The sequence below is a fragment of the Rhinopithecus roxellana genome, chromosome 4 (assembly GCF_007565055.1).
Source record: "Rhinopithecus roxellana isolate Shanxi Qingling chromosome 4, ASM756505v1, whole genome shotgun sequence".
Lineage (NCBI taxonomy): Eukaryota > Metazoa > Chordata > Mammalia > Primates > Cercopithecidae > Rhinopithecus > Rhinopithecus roxellana.
Window position 1 is genome coordinate 138364225 of NC_044552.1, and position 6769 is coordinate 138370993.

Sequence of the window (6769 nt, forward strand, 5' to 3'; positions counted from 1 at the left end):
GAGAAAATGATTAAGATCTACTATTTGATAGCGCGACCGGGTGACTACTGTCAACAATAATTTATTGTACATTTTAAAATAACTAAAAGAATATAATTGGATAGTTTGTAACACAAAGAAAACATAAATGTTTGAGGTGATAGATGTCCTATTTGCTTTGATGTGATTATTGTATGCCTGTATAAAAATATCTCATGTATCCTATAAATATGAACAAAAAGATATATTTTATATACCTACAAAATTAAGAAATTAAAATTTAAGAAAAAAATTAATTCTAACCACCCCTCCCAACTTACATGTTAGTTGTCAAGTATTTTTAATTCTTCCCTTTGTTTTAAGCCTTCACAAAATAGATATCACTTTATAAAAATGTTTGTTTTGACTTGTTTAATGACTTTACTGATTTCTTTTTTCACCATTCTTTCTCGCATCTCAGCTCTTTCTTCTAGAATAACCTTTCTTCTTTCTTAAATACATCCTTTAGATGTTCCTAAGTATGATATGTGGATAATTCTCTCAGTTTTTGATTCTCTGTAAATTACTTTATTTTGTTTCATCTTATTCTTAAAAGATAGTTTTGGTTGGTACAGAAGAGTTGCTTTTCAGATATTATTCCACTCTCTTCTGCTTCTGTTGTTGATGTTGAAGTTACAGTTGTATTGTCAATTGTCAGCAGTCCAAGTGTCTTTTCTCTCTAGGTCATTTTTGTGATTTCCTTTTGATTTTTGGTGTTCTACAGTTTCACTACAATCTAGATAGATAGATAGATAGATAGATAGATAGATAGATAGATAGATAGATAGATAGATAGATAGATATCCTGCTTGGTAGAAATAGATTCATGTCTTCTCTCAATTCTGGAAAATGTGTAATTGTTATCTCTTGAAATATTGCTTCTTCTCCATTCTCTTTATTTTCAGTCTGGGATTCTAACTATACATTTATTCACCTACTTCTTCTCAAACCTTGGGTGTATATCATCCCCTGAGGAGCTTCCTAATCAATAAAGATTCTGATACAAGAGGTCGGCAGTAAGGCTGAATCTGAATTTCTAACCATCTCCCAGGTGGATCTCTTGCTACTGTTTCGTGTATATGTCACAAGGGACATAGTATTAGACCTTCTCTTTTTATCTTCCACATCTCTTAACATTTCTTTCATTTTACACCTCCCATTTCTCTGTGTTGCATTCTAGTTAATTTCTTCAAGTCTGTCTCCAAATTAACTTATTTCTATTCTTTTATATCTATTATGTTCCTTAACCTCTATTTTTCAACAACTACATTTTTCATGTCTAAAATTTACATTTGATATTCTTTATATGTGCTTGGAAAATTTTAAGTGCTTTGTTGCATGTACATTTTTTATTGTTCCATCTTCCATTTCTTTAAATAGTTCATAAAATGTTGTTTTATATCCTACATCTTATGCAAGTATATTTTATGATTATCATGTCTCAACTCTTTGAGGGTTCATATGTATTGTATTGTTATGTACATATGATATGTATTGTATCATATGTATTGTTACCTATGCTAGCTATCATTGATATGGTTTAGTTTCTTTGCATGTTTGGTAATCTTTCTCTGTGGGTTCGTATTTGGCTGATCTTGATCAATGGAAAACATGACAGCATAAAATAAAGACATTTTCACCAAATGGATTTGGTTTCCATCCAACACAAGCCAGGATAGGCTACCAACCTCTATGATAGCTTAAATCACCTTCAAGTTTCTTACACTTAACCTGGGACGCTCAAGTTCAGCAACTTTCCACATACATCTTTTCACCAGACCAAACCACGGTTTCTTGGTAGCAGTGAAAATTTGGCTCCTGCCTTTGTTGGAATCCCTCATTACTTCTGTGTTAATTGCTGTGTCATTACTTCTGTGTTAATTCTGTGTTAATTGTTAAGTCCTCACAGCTTTTCCTTTTTTTCTGGTCCTTTGGAAATTTTCCTTACTTTCTTCAAACCCCAAAACATAAGAACTATGTCTTACGAAGTATCTAACTAGTCACCAGTAAGAAGACCTTCATGCACGTGTGCACACACACACACACACACACTCAATCTATGATATTCCCAGAGCCACATGTCATGAAAATAATTTTCACTTGAGTCTCCTTCACAATTGGCTGTGTGTGACCCTCATCCCATTACATGGTTATTTCCCCAGGTCCTGACCATAATGTTTGAATACATTTCAGTAGCTAGAAAAATACTCACATTACATTCTCAACTCATAGAGTAAGAGCTATAGAAAAATAGGGACATGCAGAGGCTATCTCTCTTTCCATACAGAATAGTAAGTCAAGAACAATACTACACCTGTAGGAGAAGTGTAAAGATTATTGCTACCATGGAAGGCTGGAAAATGCAGAGCAGTAATTATAAAATGCTCAGTGTAATTCTCTAGTTTAGTTAGTGCAAAACATGATTGATTTTGGAAGAGCAATAGTGAATTTTCATAACCTGAATTAGCTGATGACTCCAATAAAAGCTACTGTTCCAGATGTAACATTTTTAATGGACTAAATTAATACAACCACAGATACCTGATAACCAGTTATTGATCCAGTGACTTTTTTTCAATCCCAACAAGCAGAAAATACCAGAAACCAATAGCTTCCCTGGAAAAAGATTAGTACAGTAAGTCATCCTTTAATGTTGTCAATAAGTTCTTGGAAACTGACTTTATGCAAGACAACATGCTCTGAAACCAATTTTATCATAGGCTAATTGATATAAAAAGAAGCTAGTTCCTACAGCATATTTTTGGTCACAAAATCATCACTAAACTTCTAAAGGCTCAAAACACTTATAGTATTAACATTTGAAATAAATGTGAGCTGCATATACATTTAAGAAAGATTAATAGAAGCAAGTAAGGTAATTATTTATCCAGATAATTATTTACTGGTTTTGGTGAACTGGTGAGTAACAGCAGTGATTTCCTAACCCACTTATTCCAGTTCAGGGTTGCCAGTGGATGGAACCTATCATGGCACAAGATTGGCACCAACACTATTCCACTGCAGGATGCACTCACACACACACACACCCACACACACTTACTCAGACTGAGACCATTTAGAAGATATACCAATTAACATAGTGTACACATCTTTGGGGTGTGGGAGGAAATTAGAGTACCTGGAGAAACTCCACACAGAATGGGGAGAACATGCAGACTTCACACAGACAGAGGCCCCAGCGAAGAATCAATTCTTCTTTTTGTCATCAAGTTTATTTATAATGAAACAACATTGAACAAAGAGATGTTATTCAAGGACCTGCTGTACATCTTTGTTATTCCGTGTTAGGACACAGCACCTCCTCAGTGCTATGCCACAATTTACTTCTCAAGGATCTATTTCTCATTCCACAAGATATCTCCCTGGTCCATCATATTGTTGGTAATAATACAATCTGAAGAGCAAAAAGAAGCTGGTTGCCTAGAAGCCAGACTCATGAGAAGATGGATGGTGTCCTCCACAAAAGTATAAAAATCTGAAAGCTCAATAAAGTTTTTGGCAGACTAGTAGACTGGCTCAGCATATTCCTTCCAAAATAAAAAACAGGTTGCAATATTTTGTACATACAATTCTTGGTGGGATCTTTGCATTTTTGAAGTAATACAAACTATATTTACACCATAACTTATTTATTTGGTTACCTGAAACTTTGCCTAATTTGATTAAGGCCCAGAGCAAGAGAATAGTCTTCATCTTGTCCAAGCTACACCACAAACAGCTCTCTGCACCTTGATCCCCATGACTCAGCCAATGCTATGGCTAATTAAATGCCTTGGGCAGATTAAGATAATATATGATGGCTGCAGAAATTCCCGTTAGAAGAATCACAATGAATTCTCCAAAGAATCTGAGAGAAAACTGCATCCTCTTTGGTATGTAGCTGTCATTCTTTTGGAAAACAGTAGTTTGATTGCCACTGGGCCCTGCTAACCATGGTATACCTGGTGATATGGGACTCAGCTGATCATTATAAACTTGGTGTTACCAGATATACCTAGCTCTAAACTGGCTGCAAACAATACACTGCACAGTCAAGGAGAAGTTAGTGTATTAGAGACCAGTCTTAGACAGATCCTCAAAAAAAATGTTGAATAAGAATGTTGCCTACCCTTCCAGCAGGCCTGAATCTCCCATGCTGCCATCTTCCCCTCAGCTTACTTCATGGGCCCACATTGCTGTGTGGAAAGTTCCCTATGATGCAGTGATATAAAAGAGAAACCTGTGGCTGACAATAGGCAGAGACAGACCTCCATGATATTAGAGCCCACTCAGGAAGAGAAGTGGAAGAGAAAATTTTTTCCAGTAGGCAGAACTTCAAGTATATGTCTTTGTCCATATTGGCTAGGAAAAGGGCAGATTGATTAGATTTAAGAGATCATCAAGCTCTTAGAAGAAACAGGATCAGATGATTGATGACAAGAAAAATATCTGTGTCTCATAGAGATGCTCATTATAATGCCTCCACTGCAGAGAAGGTTCTCAGTTGTCAGGTGAACCTCAGCTAACCTGTGGTATTAGTTAGCCTCTTTCTCCAGCCAGCCCATCCTTGTTCAGTGGGTTCTAAAATCATCCATATTGACAAGGACAGAGGTTATACACAAGCTCATCAACAAAGAACTACTCTCACTATGGTTGACTAAGTTACTGTCAGAGTCAGGTGCCAACAGTTACTGACCCTGACCCCTCCAGTAAGGAAGAATACTCTAATTGGACCAGGAATTCACCTGTGGCAGATTCATTACACTGAATCCTGCTACATCCTTGGAACAGACATTTATTCTGGATATGGGTATGCCTTCCATGTCTCATTATCTCCTCAAGTAGCACCTACCATAGACTTACTAGATGGTTTTTTCATCCTCACAGAATATCACACAATATTGCTTCTGGCCAAGAAAGTCCTTTTAACTATAAAAAGAAATAAGGAAATGTTATAAAAATTCATCAGTCACATCTGCTTGCTCATTACCCATATGTAGCTGGAATTGCCTATTAAAGACTCAGTTACTATATCAGCCAGTATCTAACACTTTGCAAGCTCGAAATGCTCTCCTGTGGAATTTGGTAAATGTTCTGAAGAGCAATCAATTAACGGCTAGGAAACAAGAGTTCCAGCACTGAAGGGGTGAGTAGGATTGGCCCTTTTTATAGCTACAACTCATGACTAATTTACAAAATATTTACTTCCAATCTCCACTACTTTTTACCCCTAATGACTTAAGTTTTTCATATCCAAGGGAGAAATGCTGCCATCAAAGGGTTTAATAATAATACTACTAAACTGAACGTGGCAACTGCCATCTGCTCAGTTAGTCTCTTGAGGACACCAGATAAAACAAACAAAGTGGTGTTTGATCCTGGTTGTCTAGGAGAAACAGAATACTTGCTGCAAATTGGGGGCAGGAAGACTTTGGCTAGAATCCAGTTGATCTGGGGTGCCTCTACTAAGTCAAGAGGCAAAGATTAATGGAAGGGTCTTGCAATCCAAAACAAACTGGACACCAAGAGTTCATATTTCTCAGAAACGAAGGCTTCATTGAGAAAGTCAACAGTCTGAGGTGCTAACTGAAGGAAATATCAACCATGGCTCATGCCATTGCAGAAGTAAGAATTATGGCATCTACCTATCATTTCCTTCTTGCTCTGTTATGTATATAGTCATATAAGTAGATAAAATGCCCATCTTTTCTCTTTCCTTTTTCTCAGGATCGTTAACTTTACTGTTTGGTACTTATATTGCAGAACTTGGGTTGAGAACTTGATTGATACACTAAATACATTTTAGTTGCCTCCCTTCAGGAGTTTCTGATCATTCAGAAGGTGGTTATACAACATTAGGCAATTTTTGGAAGTGTAAATTTGGGACTAGATTTTAATCTCTGTACATGGCACATAACACAGTGCAAAAGATAAACTATGTCATTCGTAATGTTTGTCATTCGTAATGTTATCTGCGTCTCAGTACAAATAGTTTTCTTCAGATCTATCTTCCAGTTCATGAATTCACTCTTCAGGTGTGTCCAATATCCTGTTTAAAATGCTCACTCAGTTTTTACTTCAGTGTTTACATTTTCAATTTCTGGAAGTTCTATTTGGCCTCTTTGGCAGTATATTTCTTTTCATCATTTTAACATACCTTTTAAAAGTCTAATGGATAAATGTAACATCTGAATTCTTAGGCTTGTGATCTTGATATTTATTTATTGTCTTTACTGATTTTGGTTCAGGGTAAATTATTTCCTTGAATATTTTGTAATTTTAGATTGTGAGCTCATCTTTAGAGGATCTATTTCTGTGGGAAACCACTTTGGCCTAGGCTGTGTGTTTGCTTTTCCCAGGTACCCATGGGTTTCACTGACCTGTGACAACTTCTCACCATGTATCTCAGCTTGAGGGTTCATGAATCATAAAGAAAAGTATATATTTGAATCACAAACCATGAGATGACAAGCCTGTGATTATCAAGTTCTCCAGGGGAGACTTTGTCCCCAAGCAACCAGTCTTAGCTAGTGACGCTGCCACGTGGTTTCCTTGCATGGGTGAGCATATTCATTTTCTAGTCACTCTTTTACTAAGTGTTGCCCTTCAAGAGTCCCAGCTTTATATATATATCTCAGTTCCAATTCCTGTCTCTTACAGTCCCCACATCTCATCATCTGTCGATCCATGGTGTTACAGTCTATATCCCTAGCTTCTCATGACTACTGGCGCACCCCCCCAACACACACAC